The sequence below is a fragment of the Emydura macquarii genome, unplaced genomic scaffold (genome assembly GCF_026122565.2).
Source record: "Emydura macquarii macquarii isolate MOO-44397 ecotype Brisbane River unplaced genomic scaffold, CSIRO-AGI_Emac_v2 contig_3220, whole genome shotgun sequence".
Taxonomy (NCBI): Eukaryota; Metazoa; Chordata; order Testudines; family Chelidae; genus Emydura; species Emydura macquarii.
The window spans coordinates 7171248-7187767 of NW_027133357.1; the positions used below are offsets into that span (position 1 = coordinate 7171248).

The 16520-nt window shown below is 49.4% G+C and overlaps 1 protein-coding gene across 1 annotated transcript in view; it reads right to left on the reverse strand.

Moving 5' to 3' along the window:
• The window catches only part of ITPR3 (inositol 1,4,5-trisphosphate receptor type 3), a 90371-nt gene extending 78953 nt beyond the window's left edge, over nucleotides 1-11418 (reverse strand). Inside the window, exon 1 of the mRNA XM_067531841.1 lies at nucleotides 11342-11418. The gene's annotated coding sequence lies outside the window, so the exon portion shown is untranslated. The remainder of the gene's footprint in view (nucleotides 1-11341) is intronic.
• Between the last annotated feature and the right edge of the window lie 5102 nt (nucleotides 11419-16520).

Sequence of the window (16520 nt, forward strand, 5' to 3'; positions counted from 1 at the left end):
CTGGGCGCTGAGATTACGGATGAAAAGTTCCAGGCCAGACTGAATGCATACCTGGGAGGAAGAGCAGAGTGTTCAGGTGAGAACAGCTCTTCCACACCCAGCAGAAGAAGCCAGTGAGGGTTTATTAAACATGGGGATTTTGACTCAGCATGTTGCTTCCTCCAGGACTTGCTGGAAAAAAAAAATCAGCATCCACTGCACATGGGAATCCCCGGAGCTAGTCACCTCTGATTGGTTTCAGAACTCTCTATGGGCTTGCCCTGGTCCCCACCCATCCCGGAGGCAAGGATCGGGCACCCTTGCAACCCCTGAGCTCACCGGAGGCACTAGCCACCTCAGAGAACACACCGTGGGACAGAGCTGGCACCAAAGCTGGGTCTTATTGGCACAACACAGCTAACTGCACACAACACGGCCAAGAATCTGAGTCAAGGGGTCACTGCAGGGAATGCAAGAATAAGGATTAGGAGGAGACCTACATGGGGGCAGATTATGCCACATCTGCCTACTGCAAGGCTCCTGGACCTTCCTCTGAAGGTCCGAGACAGGTTCCTGGACTAGAGAGAGTACAAGTTTGACCCAGTCTGGCAGCTCTTTTATTCCTAATAAAGCATCAGTGGATCAATACAATATCCTCAGAGCATCTTATGGACACTGTTGTCATTCCAGCTCCATACATTTAAACCTAACTCTCTTGCTCGCCCACTGCCAGAAACAGTTTTAAAGAGTATCCAGCTTTTCTGATTCATTCCCCCTGCCAACAAACACCACATAACTTCTTAAAATTGAAATTTTGCCTTAAATGCTGTTTTCTTTCTGCTAGGAAACAGACAAATCCCCTGGCAGAACAAGGAAAATCTAGTGCAATTCCTACAGGGGAGCAGTGAGTTCAGGACCATCAGGATTAGCTGCCTTTTCAGCGCAGGACAAATTTAGCACCCCGTATCCCAGGGTGGTGGAGGGGAGAATCAAAGGAGAGAAAGTTATCTGGCTTTAGCTGCAGTGAAGTTCTCAACAAGGGTGCAGAGAACATACTTGCAAGAATCAGAGACTGAAAGCTTACACACAAATACTCAACTGTGCTGATAAGAAAGGGAAACAGTGTCTCAGACATCACATCAGGTGTAATATATTGTTCTAGGGATTAGAGCACAGGACTCGTGGATTCTCTTCCTGGCCCCACCACTCTCTTGCTGTGTAACCTTGGACCAGTCAGGATCTCTCGGTGCCTCAGCAAAATGGGAATCGTGACGTTATTCACTCACCCGGGGTTTGGTTAATTAGTATTTGCAATGTGCTTTTGAGATCCTTATGTAAAAACCACTTCAGAAGTGCAAAACTATTGTACTAAACAAATGCAAGGCTGGCCTGATTTCTGCTCACCAAGAGAATATGGGACATTGAGCTGAATCCATTTAAAATAAAGATATAAATAAGACCCTTTCCACGCTGCTTAGACAGACCGACCCCATTTCAGCGGAGTTTGGCTCACAGCATCACAAGACTGGCTGTTTCAAATCAGATCAACCCATCAAATCTACTAGTGCTGGCCAATACTTAATGTTTCGAAGGAAGATGGAAACTCTCCCAATGGTGCCTCGCTAATTGTAAAATGCTGTCCACGGCTGGGGAGTAAATGACTTCTTGTCCCAGGTTCAGATATCTGGCCTTTACAATAAAAGCCTTTTACAGAGCTGGGAAAATCTCATCATCCCCTTTGTACAGATGAGGAAACTGCAGCTCAGATGGGGGCAACCTGACGTACCCAATGCCGTGCAGCATATCTAACGGAGCCAGGAAGAAAACCCCAAACCCTCTGCTTCTCTGCCTGATGTCCTAACAATCAGGCCACGCTGCATCCTAGAGGGCAGCTCTCCTGTGCAATGGTCAATGTATGGAGCAGAGATGAACCTGAATCAAAACCTAGGATCGTAGTCACCCCACATTCCTCCCCCCCAACTATCAGACAGATCCACAAAATCCACAAATTCAGGCCTCAGCCCCCTCTCTTCTATGGGGTTAGCCCCTTACAGCAAACCTGAAACTTCAGTAGGTCAGTGCTGGGACATTGAATACAAATGTGGCTGTCCCAGTGACACACAGCAAACAGGGAGGGCCTGATCAGTCACTAAAAGTTCCTGAAACAAGAACCCAGCACTGTAGGCAGGAAATTACTGGATTTGCCTGGTTGTTCAGTCACTCAGCCATCAACCCTATGCATCATAGCCACCCCCTCCAGGCATGCTAGAATCACTAAGAAAGGCACTGCCTGCCATGTGGTATTTGCCGAATGCATTTTTTCTCATTCACTTTTGCACCAATTGAATTTTATACCACAGGTGGTTTGCTGGGGTGGTATGAAACTGGGTGGGTTTTGCGCATGTCATGTCTCAGTTTTAGATGTTGGATTAAATGTGGGAGACAAGAGCACAGGATAGAGTTACTGTATGAACAGGGCATGGTATAGAGAGAGCCCAGGGCTCCCAATGGATGCTCAGTCCCTACTGACTGACTCCAACAGCAGCTAAGGCTAAGGAAAGGGCCAGGATTGGTCCCATTGCTCCATAACCAGTAGGCCAAGAGCAAGCCATAAGCCTCCTGGGTCTGAATAGAAGTTAGCTCCGTGGTCATACCAGGTGGGTGTCCAAGTGTGGGAGTGAGCCACTGGACAGCATGTGTAATGCAACCTCCCCTGGGTCTGATCCACAGGGGGAATGTTGCTGTTCTCTTCTCCACAGCCAGCTCTTAGCTCAAGCAGTAATGCATACCATAGGAGGCTCTGGGTTCAAGCCTCACTGTCACCAGAGTGACATAGTTTAATCCTGTGGGGAAGATCTTGACCTGAGAGGTTGCCAAGCCTGGCTGGGCCCTGGATAGTGGAAGAGGAAGGTAGCTCAAGTTTGGTTTTGTGTTAAAAAAAAAAAAAAAAAAAAAAAAAAACACGACAGGGGCCACCGGCAGGAGGCCCCTCGATTTGCTTCTAGAAGAGGGACTTGTTTGAAGGCAAGACGGCTCAGGGAGCAAGTGTACAGGGCCTGCTGGTGGAAAGGTGAGGTTAGAAAGGAGGACAGAAAGTGGGTACTTGGCAATGGAAGACAAGAGACAGGCCATAGCAATACTGCCATGCTTAGGGCCATCACGGGGCTTCCCCGCTCTCTCCCTCCTCTCCTGGCCTGGTTTTCAGAGGCGCTGAGCACCCGCAGCTCCCAGGGGAGTCAAAGGGAGCTGCAGATGCCCAGCACCTCTGGAAAACCAGGCCATGAGTACCAAAGCAGAGCAGCCCATTGGTGCAGGGCCCTGTGGGATAGATACCCTGCCTGCCTCCCTGCTCACACCATTATCTGTGCCCCCAGGCCCATGGCTCAGGGAGATAGGGAAGTTATAAATAAGAGTTTCCTCCCCCCCACCCCCCCACTTTAAGCCACATTATAAATAACACTGGTGTTTCTCCCTCCTGGAAAGGAAGCGACGGTGGAGGGGAGGATGGTGACTCAGTGCAACAACAGCAGAGTCATCCCCCATCTTCAAGGCGTGGTCTCCCTCCTTGGCAGGATGGCAGATACATTCCTTTCCTGTGGTGCAATCAACCCCTCCATGGGCCGCTGCTTAAGCAATGGGTCCCTCCCACCTTGCCCAGCACCCGGGATGTTCCTTTGGCAGAGGATCCTCTCCACCCACGCCCCACACAGACTCCCGTCTAAGCCTGTCACTTTTCACACCGCTGCCTTTGGTAGCCTGGCGCCTTCCCTTCTCCGTATAGAGGCAAGTGGCAGGACTCAGCCACAGATGCCCTCGCCCACACAGGAGCGTGTTGGATGCAAGGCAAGAGCCAGATTCTGGTGGCCAAGGAGGACCACGTTGGAGCTAAAAAGCTTTCAAAGGCTCGGTGCCACGGCCAGGCTGTCCGATGTCTCCATTCAGTGCTGAGGGCACAGTCGTAGCATGGAAAAGCGGCAGGCGCAAAGAGTCAGGGAGGGAGAAGGGGGGAAGGGGTCAATAGTGGAGAAAGGCTGTAGGATGGAAGTAAAACAAGAGGGAGATCTGGCCGAAGAGAGTGGTGAAAGCATGTTGCCTGGCAGAGGTGGGTCTTTACACAATTCCATATTCAGAGACCGCACGGCCAGACTTGAACATGAGCCCGTAGTGCTTCTCAGCACTGAATAACCAAAATTGGCATTTGTCCTCCACCAAAACCGTTGTGCCCTTAACACCTGAAGCCAAAGGGAAGCCAGCGGTTGCCCAGGCCAAGGGGTGAGAGCTGCTCCACAGGCAGTGGGGTGGAGATAAGGTGGAAGAGGCTGAGGTAAAGTACTGTGGTCAAGCAGCTAGGGCATGGGGCACGCCCTCAGGAGCCCAGGGCTCGAGCCTGGGCTCTGCCACTGACTTGCTGTGACAAGTGAGTCACACCCCTCTCTGAGCCTCAGTTTCCCCATCTGTAAAGCAGCATGTAGGTGAGAGCGCAGGAGAGAGATGGGGAGCAGGTAGATCTATATCTGGGAGCTTGAGCAGTAGCTTTACCAGGGCAAGCTAAAGAGCGAGTTGTGTGCATCAACACTGCAGCAGGGTGGAGTCTCCCAGCCCAGGCAGACAGACTCACGTTCGCTCTGTTTGAGCGAACGCACTAAACAGCAGCAGCGTGGACACTGCGGCTCACGCTGGCAAGCGCACCCGACCTGGATCTGAGCTCAGGTGACTAGCCTGAGTCTCTGCCAGGGCAGCAACATCCATGTGACTCTTTTTAGTGAGCTAGTGAGAGTCTGTCTACCCAGGCAGGGGGCTTGCTTCCCAGCTGCAACGGAGCCATCCCTATGGAGACCAAATGGGGAGCGGGGAACCTCCCCCCGGCCCAGTCAGCGTGTTACAAGTCCCTCAGCTGTGCTCGATCCACTCAGAGCATGAGTCTGCGACAGCCCCAGTTCTGGAGCCTGGGCTTTTTGTCTCCAGCGGTAGCAGCTCATGCTTTCAGCTCTGGAGGTGTCTGGTCTAGTTCCTGGACCCTCACGCACACAGGGGGCAGGAACAAACTGCATCCTCTGAACGGGACACATGCAGAGACTGGTCCCTGCTAATGTGGCCTAGGCCACTAGCCACCCCAAAGGGATCGGAGAAGAGGCCAAGCCAGGGCAGGCACTGCACAGGACAGTAGGGTGCAGGGTGCAGTAGGGTGCACAAGGAGGTGGTGCAGCGGGTATAAATGCCTATCTGAGGCACAGTGTCTCTCTAAGCACAGCTGGGAGAACTCAGCACAGGCCAGTGCCCTGGCTCTAGCCCTCTGGTGCAAGAAGTCAGGGCTGAATGTATAACAAAGAACCTCAAGTCACTCAGCCAGCAACTGCTGGGCACTGAAAGAGAAGCAGCTCACAATGAGAAATAGAAAGTAACTGCAGACTCCTTTGTTTCAGGGGGAGACACTGCGGCCCTTGTATCCGTAGCAGAGCCAGAGAGGAAGGAATTCTCTGGCGATAAGAGCACATAAAAGGGGGATTCTCAGGCTGCGAGACAAGTTTCTCTCCCGCCCTGCTGGCTTGGGCTGCATTCTGAGCTCAGCGGCAGCCCAGAAATACAGTGAAATCAGGCAGTGTTCTGTGCGGTGGCTTTCCAGCAAGCTGTGTCTGTCCTCCGACCCCAAACACTGCACAAAGAACAGGGCAAGGCAGGAGAGGAGACAGGCCTGTGAAGGTCATGGTCCGAAGTTCATAGCTACTTGGATCCAGGGGTTCATTTTAGCCTCATTCTCTTCTGATCCCACCTGGGAGTTGGGAGAGAGTAAGACGGAAAGATTCAGGGAAGGCTGTTGCAGACAACGAGGAGCTGCAGAGGTGAAGGCTCTTGCACCATCAGTGGTGATGCTATGCGAGGAGGCCAAGAGATGAGTGGAGGGAGATGGGAGGGGAGGATAGGAGAGGTCCATGAAATCGATTGCAGCAGACCCATCTACTGTGGATGTGAAAACACGAAAGGACTATGAAACCCCCTGGCAAAGTGTGTGTTGCATCCCCCTCTAGTGGGCTGCTCCAGTATGGAGGATAAGAGCCCAGTGCAACTTCCACCGGACAGAGTCACTCCTTCAGTCTGTACCGGCAATGCTGAAGTTGTAGAGGTGATCCCTGCTAGCCATCCCATGAAGGGAATTGTTAGGAATTTTTACAGAGCCACCCACTGGAGAAACCAAATATATTTTCCTTTAAAAAAAGATCAAAGTTTCCTTGTGCAGAGTTTAATAATCCCCTGTGGTCACTTGATTAATCATCTAAAACAAGGGCTACTTCCCTCCCAGTCATCCCATCTGCTCCTTCTGCTCACTCATAATGTAGGATTTGTAGCATCCCAAGGGGTCCTTTGCATGGCAACATACCCTGGAGGGAGGAAGTTGTCATCTGATCAGCTGGTTAAGGCTGGAACAGAAGTTGGGTTGGGAGAGGCGCAATGCTAGTTCAGAGACAGATATCGGTACAGAGGGAACACCTATCTACTGGCAAAGCACACTGCTCTCTTATTAAAGTTCTTCTCGCTCGTCAGTTTCACCCAGAAAATCCCTCAAGCTTCCAACAGGTCCATTTCTTAATTTATGGGGTCAGCTTCCAGGTGGTAGACACTTCTTTTTATCAGGGATATTGCAGGCTGGGGCACTAGGTCAGGAGCCAGAGAGGATTTTCCAGCCCTGCCACCCAGCAGCTGCTGCTGCTCAGAACTTTTGCCTGGACCAGACATTGAGCCATCCTGACTCTGCACTGATCTCCATGGCCATGAGCAATAACCCCTACCAGGAGTCATCAGCAGGGTTCAAGTTTCAACACCAGAACACAGACCTCTGCCATTTGAGCTGACAAAGTAACTCCATGAGGTGGCCACAGTAAGGGGTTATCCTCCGAGCAGACCAGCTACTGGAGGGGGGCACGATACATGCTTGTATAGTGTGTGTCACAAATCACCATGTCCAGAATGTAGCTTGGCTGGGAACAAGTGCCCAGGGGCATCTTAAAGGGAATTGGGAATCAGATGATCTAGCTGCAAACAGGAGAAATTGATCAGCCCTGGGGATGACTGGGTCAGGCCAAGTGGGAAATTATAGGAGGGGGAACAGATGTGTTGTGTTTATGAAGTGGCACCTCCTGGCAGCTGATGAGCAGAAGGAGAGAAACCATGAACCAGAATTCTCATCTTCCCACACTGTAAAGGGTTAAGTGAATTCAGTGCTGAAGACACTTTGTACTTGCTTTAAAAATATATTCAATCCCCTGTCGGTTTAGCTCTATGCGAGTTGCAGGTAAATTTCCATAGTTGAGCCAATAACCTTCCCAAAGGAAATTTAGATTTTTTTGTATGATTGAAAGAAGGAAAAATAATAGTGGGAAATTAAATATAGTACAGATTTTAAAAAAAACAATTAGCAGCTGCCATTAGCAACACTGGGCCAGCACTGGGATGAACGCCGCAGCTGTGTAAAGGGAGAAGGCTAAGGAAGCAACTATGCACTAAAGAGCTGTTACAGGAACTCACAACCAGCTTCTTTTGGCACCGAGATTCTTTCACTCTCTGGCTGGGCCCGGCCTGACGTTGGACCAAGGGATTCCACGTTTGGAACTGCCAAGGCCTGCAGGCAGCTTGCCGGAGCAGAGTAGCCACACCCAACTGGCATGTAAAAAATTTTGTATCATTTTTATCAAAAGCAAACACATCCGTCACAATTTGCTTGGGCTTGTAACAATCAGATTTCATTTACGAACTGAGGAAGTTACATGAGCTCCCCAATGGGGCGGGTCACCGACATGCAGCACACCCTTCCCCTATTAAGCAGGGCTACAATATAAGGCACTCAGTCACCCTGTCTTCTCCCCCCCCCCCCAGCACCCCTCAGCCTGCTGATGCCCTTCCCACCCCACCCCTTTTTTGACATTTCATCCGCTAACTTTCTACTCAGCAGAATCACTTATTCCAGGGGCTGAAAGTCAGCTGATCACTCCTTGTTCATTGCCTGGTCTGCTCAACTAATTGCCACTTGGGCAAATGTGGACACAACTACTTCGAACCTAACAAGCTGCCGGATTTGTTTATTGTTGCCCATTTGATTAGCTCCTGTTTAATTGATTCACTGATCACTTAGTTGGCTCCCCCATCTAACATACTTGCTACTACATTCACTGACCTGTATCCTAATCAAGATCTCCCTTTAACCACCCTGATCCCTCACTGTACTCCTATATTTCTTACATTGTCCCATTTTCCTTCCTATCCTCTTCCATATCTTCTTCTCTCAGCCTCTCCACTCCTCCTCTCACATCCTACCATCATCCCACCCCCATATATCCGCTGCCTATTCGGCCACCTTCTCCTCCTTTCCTCCAGTGACATTCCCTCCACCCCATCCTGGCTCTCCCTAACTTGCTTTTTCCCCACCCCAGGCAGTCGGCTCACACCCTGAAGCATGATGGTTTTATACCCGTTATACATCTATGGCCAGATTTTCAGACATGCCCAGCACCCAACATACTGAGCACTGCTGACAACCTGGCCATTTATTATGGGGTCAAGGTGGGACCTGAGCTCTCTTGAAAAACCTGCCCTTCGATTTCGAGGTCAAAATGATTTATCCCCAAGAAGAAAATGACAGAGCCCCACATAGAACAGGGCCAGCGTGGAGGCGGAAACAACACAGCCTGTCTCAAGAGCTCTCCCCTGTTCACTTAGCATTTGATTACCGAGTCATTTCCTCTCTAGCCAAGGGGACTGGACAGGCCCCATTGCCTGCACTGCACTCAGTGTGCAGGAAAGAATGAAAACGCTTCTTATCAGAGACTGGCCAGGAAGCGCACTCTAACCGCAGCTTATAAGTGCAGGCAGTGGGCACCGTGCTCATGACTGCCCATTGCAACAGGTGGAAGAGCACCAGTGAAAGAGCGTGTTCCAATCTCACCTCTTCAGAGCTCTGCAAGAGGCTGTTATGCTTAGTGAGGTGAGGTGTGGAAGGGGTTCAACGTAACTGAGGGCCAATGCTCTGTGCTGGAGGAACATTGTTCTCTGAGAAGGAGCTTTCTGAGGAGGGTGGACTGCAATAAGCATTTGAAGCTAGCACATGTGCTAACAGAGCCCAAGAGTGTAGATTTTTCACACCCTGACCAACATAATTTAACCAACCTAATTTTCTAACACAGACCAGGCCTAAGAAGACTGGGAAAGCTAAGACCTAGTCTGCCCTGGAAAACTAAGTCTGTTGAACTAAGTCACTCAGGGGTGAAAAAAATCCACACCCCCTGAGCAGCAGGGGTGAAGACAACATACCTTCCCGCCCCGCCTCTCGTGTAGACAGCATTACATCGAGGGACAAATCCTTCTGTTGGCCTAGCTAACACCTCTCCGGCAGAACCCCGTCCTATTGCAATAGGTCGTGCATACCCTGAAGTGCTGCAGCTGTAGCATTTCAAGTACAGACAAGCCCCCAGACGTCTCAATTCCCCCCCCCCTTCTCTCGGGCCTTAAAAAGTCATGTAAAATGGCCGATTTTAGAGTCTTCCCCTCCCTCGTAACTTTTTTTACTAGTGACTGCCAATAAGGTGTAAGTTACAGCCTTGGTATAGCCACATGTACGGTTACTGAGTGAATGGCTTGGGTTACTGCTAGACAGGCTTATGGCCAGGACTGCTCCAGCTCCTAATCCAAGCTGAGCCACTAACTTCCTGGGGAAAACAGGTGAGATGCAGCAGCTTCAGAGAAAACCAGATGTGCCTTTCAGCTGAGCCTTCCCCAGGCAACGAGGTGCCAGGAACAAGGGCGGTTAAGCAGGCCCATGGGAAGCGTGGCCTCCGCGGTTTGCATTTATGATCGGTTTTATGAGCCTCTTTGATGTGGGGATGAAAGGAAATACATGATAGTATTGGGAGCAATGGAGCCACTCTGTATAAACAGGAGGCAGACCAGCGGAAAAAGGAGAATCAGCCCATTGCATGGACTCGTACGTCGGGGTCAGCGGGTGGGATTGGGAGTCATAAGGAGTTACGCTCAAGCCTTGCACGCTCTGGGGATATGCCTCAATCTCACCAGTGCAAACAAAGCAATTTGCGGTGGTGAAGTTCGCTGCCATTTCTAGCAGGGGCAGGCACTCTGGTGAGTCAGGCTTGCTCGGGTTTGTGTCACTGCAACCGCCCTGACAGCTGGCACTAGACAAATCTCTAGCCTAGACAAGGCCTTAGGAACTGATCCTGGTCCTACTGTGTCTGGAGGAGTTTTACCATTGGATTTAATGGGATCATAGTTTGACGCCAGTAGCACTGTCTGAAACACAGCGCAACCCAGCTGCATGATTCTTGGGACCCCTCTGGAGCCCGATGTTCCTGAATTCGACTCCCACAGTATGGTCTGGGGGAACGAGTACAGGGCTGGAAGTCAGCCAGACCGGACTTCTAGGCCCAGCTCTGACACCATGGGGCCCTTCCCAGATCTCTTCATTTTGTGCCTCAGTGTCCCCCAATTATAAAACTGGGATAACACCACTTACCTCACAAGGAGATTGCGAGGACTAATTAGCTCACTCTTGCACAGGGCTTTGAAGCTGCAGAGCACTATATACTGTAAGTTATTGCCTGTTCCCATTAGGGTCAATTTTAGGATTGCCTGGATACTCCTAGAAGGGCACAAACTCTTACCAAGGAGCAGGAGATTGCTGGCAGGGGCAGGACCTTAGCAAGGAGAACCCTGTACAACACTTACATGGAGCCCTCTGCCGTTATTAATGGGTTTAGGATGGGAATCTCTGCAGCAGGATGCTAAATATCTCTTCCAGTCCTCCAAAGCAGCCACCAGAGGATCACTGCCCTTTCCTAGGGAGTGTCTCATTACTTTAGGAAACATGGAAAAGATTTGGCCACTAGCAGCAAGGAACAGAGAGCATCTGAACATTGCACCAGTTTAGCTCCATGAAAGCAGCAGTGCATTTGCACCAAGCCCTTCTGAGGTTACATCGAGGGGAATCATATGCTGTTTATTACTCAGGTTCTGGACTGGTACATCAAGATACCTCAGAGCCCAGCCCTGCGCACAGTAAAACGAGCAGGGGAAGAAAGGGTCAGTTTTTAAAGCCACACATGCAAAATTAAAGCACAAACCCTGCTCAGACATTAACCCAATATAAATGCTTCCCCCACCTACATGCACCAGCCATTTGGAGAGGACATGGTTAAGTCAAATGCCCTGCAAGTGTTTGGAGGAACCCCTCACAGGCAGAAGGGCCGAGGGGCTAAGATATGTACAGCTGTGCACATTAGCTCAGGGGGTCGCACCGGTCCTTCTCTCTGGGCCATGTAACATATGCCATGCAGCCTGGCTGGCCTTAAGGCAGAACACTTACTTGGTGCTTCTCCTTGGAGCTAGGCAGAGGCTGCTGGCTAGTGAGAAAATACTGGCGTCTGGCTCCCACGAGAAGTAAGCCTCGCCCATTCAGGCCTACTGACAGAGGAGTGGTCTTAAAGGCCTCACCCACTCCTTCTAATTAAGGGGGTGGGGGCTGAACCAATGTACTCGGGATACTTCTACCTTCTTCCCATGTGCAGCCTGTTCAATCAAGAGAGAAGCAGGATAAGCTGAGGCAAAGGGCAGAAGTCCACAGATCCCAGTGCAGGCTTGTGGTGGCCCCCTGCTCCTCATCCACCCGATAGGATCCCAGATATATCACTGCACGGTGGCAATGGGTGTTTCTTAAGTTAGCAAGGGCTAGGGCCAGTCTCCCCTAGGAGACAGTCCCAAGTTAAGAGGAGGGACAGTAGCGTCCCGTGATTCAGAGGCTATTAAAAAAGGAAATAGAGTATTTTATTTACAGGACACAGATGGCTTTTAAAAACTGGATGGTAGGTAATAAAGTTACATATTATACAGCGCCTTCCAGCCCAATTGATCCAAAAGCATTTTGTAAACTACAACGGGTAAAGATCCCTCCACCTACCATTAACATACAGCAGTTTGGCCCGGCTTCTCAGAAGGGCTCAGCGCCCATCACCAAGATCAAAGCCCAGCATGCTGGGTGCAGAGCGCTGTTTAGAAAAGCTGTCTCTATCCCGGACTGCCAACCTCCTGAAAACCAGGCCTCAGCTGGGCAGGAGGCAGCAGCTGTTCGAAAAGTATCCAACAGCACTTGCAACTGTTTAGGACAGGAAGTGAAGAAAAGTTGTTGGCATGTGGCTGTATGCAGAATGCAATTGCCCCAGTTGGAATTTCAAACTGGGACACAAACCACAGCAGACTTTTAAAGCGCCATGTTGTCTCTAACGGCCACCAGCAGTCAGGACGATAGCTTAACATCTCATCTGAAAGCTTCTAATATCACTGCAAACCCTACCCTGTGCTGGGACATTAGTTCATTACTGGGAGCTCCTTAAATCCAAGCCACAGCACTTGATAGTGAGATTTCATTAGGCCACAGTAGGTGCTCTGACTATGGTGATGAATGCAGTATAAAAATATAGACTGAGAGGTGAATAACTGAAGTTCCTTGATCCTGTCTTCCCTGCTTGGCCATGCATCTGGCAATGATTACATTCCCAAAGTCCTCTCCCAGCCTGCACTAGACTCATTGTAAAACCTGGGAAGGATTTTCATGGGGCTGGATCTTCATTAGGTTTTTATAACCAGGGGTGACACAATCCCTTACTGGTCTGGGTTGGACCCCTACACATCCCAGAGACACAGAGGTATTTTGTTGATTTCAATGGGAGTTAGGCATCTCTGTACTTTTGAGGACCTGGCCAAAGAGACTTGAGTGTCTCATGATACAAGGTCACATGAGAAGTCTATAGCAGCAAACGGACTTAACCCTAGGTCTCCCAAGTCCCAGGGTGGCATCTACTACTGGAGCATGGGTCTTCTCAATAAAACACCATATGTGCTCTATGGGCTCCAGCATTTGATAATCTAAGTGTCAATTCATGGGAAAAATGAGGTTTACAGAGAGTTATATATTACACAGCATTCATTCGTGTCCCAGATTTGCTTTCAAGTGTCCCATGAATGTTTGTAAACAGAAAGTCCTTAAACTATATTGGGAATGCTATGTGATCTTACGGCTTCTAGGTAAGTATATGGGCCAGATTCTGATCTCACTCATCATGGAATAATTCAGGAGCAACTCAATGAATTTACTTCCAAATAACACCACTAAGAAAATATGGCTTGAGTGCGGACCCTTGACATTCACACTAGTTGACACATATTTTCTTGCAAAGCAAATATTGTCACCACAGTGTTAATTACAAGCACCTTCAGATTGTCCTGTGGGCAGATTTACTCATGCAGAGGGGTTGTGAAGTGAGAATTACATTCTATGATCACCAGTTTCAGAGAGTAAGTTCTCTGAAAGGCAGCAGAGCCTAGAAGCTAGCGCACTGGATTGGGACTCAATTCCCAGCTCTGCTTCGGGCCTGCTGGGTGACCTTGTGCAAGTGATTTCCCCACTCTGTGCCTCAGCTTCTCCATGTGTAAAATGGTGATAAAGATATTGACCTCCTTTGTAAAACACTGTGAGATCTACCAATAAGAGCAAGATGTTATTGTATTATAAAGATCATAGGTCAAATCCTATCATCTTTACTCAGGGAAAACTCCTCTCAGGAATAGATCAGACCTGAGGTCCATCTAGTCTGAAAGCAACCAACAGCATCTGCTTCACAGGGAGGTGCATGAATTCCTATAGTAAATGATTATGGAAGAACCTGTCCATAGGAAAATCTTCCTGGTTGGTTTATTGGCAGATGCAGAAGGATTTGGAATAATCCCTAGCTTTTATCTAGTACTTTTTGTCAGTAGCTCTCACAGTGCTTTACAAAGGAACGCTGTGTCAACATCCCCATTTTGCAGATGGGGAAACTGAGGCAGAGAATAGGGAAATGACTTGCCTACAATCTTCCAGCAAGCAAGTCAGAGAGCAAGGAATAGAATGAAGGTCTCCTGAGTCATAGTCTGGTGCTGAAGCCACTAAGATACACCGCCTTCCTGTTATTAATCCTTGTATTGTTTATAAATTTTATCCCATTTAAGATAACTGTGGCCTTATAAATGTCCACATTTTTTTAAAACCCTATTAAGCTCTTGGCCTCAGTGACATGTGGCAAATGAATTCAAGTTGTTCACTGCAATGTGCATTACCTGGCAGCTGGGTTACATCTGCCATAAACTTGTGCATTCACTTAGCTTTGTTTGGAACTTCTGAAGTTCCTCACCGACTCCTCTGGCTTTGATCTACCGAATTGTGTGTCCTCTCCAAACTCTGCCCTCTCCTTATCCAGCCTGTTAACAGATCTATCAAACACCAGCAGCCCTAGAGTGGAACCCAGGGGGGCCTGACTGTAAGCTTTTGTCCTGACAAATGTTATTCCAGTGCTGTCTTCTAGCCATTTTCTGATCGATGACGGTGCTTTGCTTTTCACCCTGGCGCCTTGGTTTCTTCAATAGCCTCTTGGAAGAGACTTTGCTAGAGGCTTGCTGAAGGCAAGGAGAGTTATGACCAAGTTAGGACCACAGGGGTGGGCCTTGTGTCAGGCTAAAAGGCAGTTTAAGGTAGTGTGACCTAGTGGCTAGAGCACTGGACTGGGACTCAGGAAATCTGGGTTCTATCCCTAGCTCTGCCTCTGGCCTGCTGAGTGACCTTGGGCAAATCATTGCACTGGGCTGTGCCTCAGTTTTCCCCTCTGTAAAATGCAGAGAATGATCCTGACCTCCTTTACAAAGCACTTTGAGATCTAGGGACGAAATGTGCTACATAAGAGCTCAGTTTACTATTAAAACTTCACCTATTCTGATCTCGGTTAGGAGAGTGTAAATTCAAACTAACCTCACTTTCTGGACTGGAGCTACTCCAGACTCACCGCAGCATAAGTAAAGATCAGGACAGGGCTTTCAAGTAAGCACCGCTTGGTTTTACTTCACAGCCCTTAGCCGCTCCTGAGGGGACGCTCTAATGTATAAGCCTTAGAAGTCACATTCATATCAGGTAAACTCCTGAGTTTCCTCCAGGCGGCTTCCATAAAGCCATTCCATTGCCCTTTGACGTCAGTGTCTGCCTGTCACTCCCAGTTGCAGATCAACCTTGGTGTCCCATTTAATTACCATTGCATTGACTGCTTTACAGCGAGACAGCTATTGCTGTAGCAATAAATCCCAGCCTCACCCCTCCCTGCACAGAGGACTATTGGGTCCAGCAAGGTGCTAGTCCAAGACAGAAGGGCCAGTGTGCATCTTGGAAGATGTTACACTTCTGTCTCCAACTGAATAGCTGGCTTGGCCACAAAACGGGCCATCACATCACATCACACTGGGGTGGATTCCTCTACAATAAACATAGGCCAGGCCTTAAACCCAGCTGTATCCTGGAGAAAGCACTGCGGCAGCACACAGTGTTGCCCTCCTAACGGTTACCTTAGGGTAAGGGCCTGTGGTCGCTGTAGCATTCTGGACCTGGATTCTACAGTATGCAGGTGCAGTGTGCTGGAAAGCAAGGTACATTACAAAATGGGGGTGTTCACAGGCCCAAAATACAGGCAGTGTAGAAGTGATTTATGTTTCTGTCCAATTCAATTTCTTGTCTCTGTTCTTCAATTGCCAGAGTTCTCCATGCGCTGCAGATTTTTGCAGTGACAGTGCATAACTGCTCCAGAGGTCTTGGCTGGAGGTTCTGACAGGTGGGCAGAAGTTATCTGCGGCTTTTGGCACCCAGGAAGGCAGGCTGGGAATGTGGGATGTTGCATGCTGGCTGGCTAGTTCTGCAGAAATGAGCGGCAGTGAAATCATTAACCACATTGCCATTTAAACTGCTGCAGTTGGTTTCCAAGTAAATGCCCCCTTGAGATGAATGGGGACAGTTCCCACCTCTTTGTTTCAGGCTGTCAGCACGTTCAGGAAAGTACATGCATATTTAGAAGGTGGGTGCATTGTGGCCCTAACAACTAGACAAGATATTTTGAAATCACTGAAAGTTTAGATGGTGGAGTACAATTCTGTGGTGAGGGATGGTGGTTGCAGGACTTTCTGCAGCATCATAGAATATATGGGCCTCTGTTTTAGGGGCAGGGCCTGATAGAAATTGAGAGCCATCTGCACTATACAACCTGGGTGCATTGTCCGTGCTGGAGAACAACACTGCTGCATTCACAGCTGGCAAAAGCAGGTGCATGGTTGCCTCGTACCCTAGCCTCTATGGATCTCCAGCCCCTGGAAATAAACCAGCATGGCATAGGGGCTGGGAAACCTTCAAAAATAGCCACAGCTTTGTGCAGGAACACCCCTGGGAGCCGGTGTGTACGTTTCAGGCTTTGTCTTCTGGCAGGTTGGCTGGGCGGGTGCTTCCTGTCATAGAATTCCCAGATTAGCAACAGCCTTGGTCTGCCAACAGCTGCTGCAGCTCAGCTCACACAGCCTGTCCGGAAGAGCCGGGGATTGACCTACTGGCTCCTGCTAATGAGGAGTCTGACTCTGAGGCCAAGGCAGAGTTCGGAGAACACTTGCCCGAGGTGACTGGTTGAGGTGCCTAGTGCTGCTAAAAA